This window comes from Carassius auratus, chromosome 45 (genome assembly GCF_003368295.1).
Source record: "Carassius auratus strain Wakin chromosome 45, ASM336829v1, whole genome shotgun sequence".
NCBI lineage: Eukaryota > Metazoa > Chordata > Actinopteri > Cypriniformes > Cyprinidae > Carassius > Carassius auratus.
The window spans coordinates 6714170-6717400 of NC_039287.1; positions in this window are offsets into that span (position 1 = coordinate 6714170).

The following is a 3231-nucleotide window of genomic DNA, read 5'->3' on the forward strand; positions in this document are numbered from 1 at the left end:
CAGTACCCACTGGTACCCACAATCACCAGTGCTTGATAATACAGAAAACAAGTTAGATCAGCAGATTTTTAACTCTAGTTTGGCAGTTAGGCCATGGTACGGTTAGGACTTTTTGACCTGTATATGTTTATAAAATTGAACAATATGTCCACTCAGCAAGCATAAACCACATGCTTCTGATGCACAGAACAAACCTCTATTTATCATTTATTACTGGCTTATATAACAGTGCACTTTGCTGACTTATTCTGGCCATGTTTGCTGTTTTAAAGAGGTATAGTGCTGTCTGGTAAGGCTATACTCCTGATAAATCACAGGTTCAAGTGCCATGTTTAATCTATAAAATGCAACCACATGTGCATCTGTGCTTATGGGCGTGATATGGGCTGGATTAGTTTATTATTCCCACAGACGTCTCAGAATGGAGATAAGGACGGGAAATTGAGACACAGGTATCTGGGTCAGATCTATTATTAAAGCTCTCCAATAATAACAGCTTGGCCAAATTATACTCTCAGCTAATGTCACACACCTGCGCTAAAACCACACTGAACAGATGACCTGCTTTGGGAATACAATTATTTTCATTTTTTTTTAAGTTTGGTTTTAGCTTGACCTGTCACAATATCAGATTTCCACAATGCAATTATCATGTGCAAAAGAAATCACAGTAAGGAACTTTAAATGTTATTTTGTCTTTCTCTTTTTTGGCCAATGAATCAGTCTTTGTCTTGTTATAGACCTATGTTTAGGTTAGACTCCATATTGAATTTTTCATTTACGAAAACGAGGCTGTTTTGTGATGGACTTTACAATGGCATATGCTGTATAAAGGTCCTAGATCACATGTCATTTTCAAAACTCGCAAGGCAGCAGGTTTTGGATCAGAGCTAATGTGTATGTGTTTGAGTTTAAATGAAAGTACTTCAGCTGTGTCCACACCATCTCGCTTTGGTCCGTCTTCTCTTAAACACCCCATTAGCAGCAGACATATCATTGTCTAAGGTCAGCTTCTCACCTCCTTAACACCTAAACACACACTCTGAGGGAGATAATGATATGACATATCCCTGCACACGCACCGGGCGGCTGAGATACGTGACCCCGCCGGTGTCTTTGATTAAGATATGCTGTCCCTCCTGTCTGAAAGCCTCACTGTCTCTGTTTGCCTGCAATGCTACAGTATGATGGGAATTAAGAAACAATACACCACATTCATCAACACCCAGAAAGACCAGCTATATTCTTCCTAACAAACATCAGAGATTTTTTAGCTAGCATCTTCCCAGCAACTTTCTGCATCTCAAACCCCTCTAACGCTAAAAGGTTGAAAATACTTTTAGAAAACTTTCGTTTCTAAATGGATGGTTCTTCCAAAAAATGAACGTGAAACAACATGAGGGTGAGTAAATATGGCACAATTTTAAATATTTTGTTAAAATGTCCCATTAAATGTGCTCAAGGTCAAATTTAAAGAGTTGTTAATGTACACCAGCCGATGCTGTGGTTCAGAAAGGCTAATAAACATCAGTATGTGCTGGCAATCAGTTCTGACCCCAACAGAATCTAAACATGCTGGAAGCCTGGAACAGCTTGAACCTTGAATGATATACTGTAGTGTTCAAACACACTCTGTTCTCATAAAACCATAGCAATAATATCTCTGTGGGAGGATCTGTATTAGACTTTAGCAAATATACTTTAATGACCTACAACAGTGCCAAATAACAGATAACTGCCTCGTGTTCTGACAGAACATGCCTCTCTGAGACTGGCAGAGCTGGTTTTGTTCTTTCAAGAGCGTATTTTATTATGTATATTGTGTGCTTAACATCAATTCGGTTGTTCTCTACATCTCGAACCCCCCTATTTTTAAATATTTAAAATATATCCGTTTCTTTCTCTGTCTTCACACACTTTGAGGGAGTGGTTGCCCTGCCACGAGAGAGTAGATGCTGCACCGGGTATAATTTGACGTTGAGTCTGGGTGGAGACGCTTAGCATGCTGCTTGCGAGGTAGCACAGGGCATACATTTGTTGCATTTCCCTTCTTTTTCTGCATATGCATCTTTTTTTGTAATTAAATTGGGACTGAATTTCCTGGAAAAGAGAGAGTTTCAATCTCAGAACTAAACATCCCACCTCACCGCAAACTTTTGGGTGTTTTGGTTTGAAAAGGTGGAATGAGTCACATACAGGGGGCTGTAGATGTTGGAGAATTTGATCAAAACCCTGACATTTCACTATTCTACATTCAAATCTTCATCTGCCTACAACCGTATTTTAAACGCCAAACTGTGGTCACCTTTGAACACTTCCTACACCCTGACATTTCAATAATTGCCGATAAATTTCAACAAAGCTTGGGTTAGGACATTTTGGCAAACATTATTGTCTCTGCATTCGCACATAATGATTTAGCACCGAGAGATAACCTGTTGCAAGTAAATCATGGTGTAGTGTGGGGTAAAATCCTTACAGAAAATGGAGTGATATGTTTAACGGTCTTGACTTTTTCCCATCATAGAGTCATTTCTCTGCGGGGTGTTTCGCGAGTGCAAATAAACCATCGTATTTGGGATATTTTGCAAGTGCTCAAGGGCAAAAACTGTTAGACATTCCATTCAATCTATCAGAGCTTTAAACCCTTCATTTTCTCCATAAACCGGCCTGACTGACCTCGAAGCAACAGTATACTGTAACAAAAGAGACAGGAAGACAGGAAAGAGCTTGTGCTGGGGAATAACTGGCTAAAGGTAGCTAAGCTGGAAAATTGAGAAAATATTTTTAAGTAACGTGACTGTAATTCAGCAAAGTGGGTTTTTTTTTTGTTTTTTTGTTTTTGGCACAGTACACCTGCACAGAATGTTTGTCTTTTTACACACACACACACATACACACAAACTTAATATACGACATTGAGAACTACCTTTGATGGTTCGAGCAGTTTTTATGTTGAACATTAATTTTCAACCAAACAACACAAAACACAAAACACAAAACAAAACAAAACAAAACAAAACAAAACAAAACAAAACACATAAAAAACAAAACACAAAAAACAAAACACAAAAAACAAAACAAAACACAAAAAAATAAAAAAAATAAAAAAAATAACTATCTGGCAATGGCCATGAGAGGAACGAAGCTGTCGGCTGGTCCCATTGTTGATTGGCCAAAGTACCTTGCTATGGGGGAGCGAGCAGTTGACTACGAAAACTTGAAAAATAC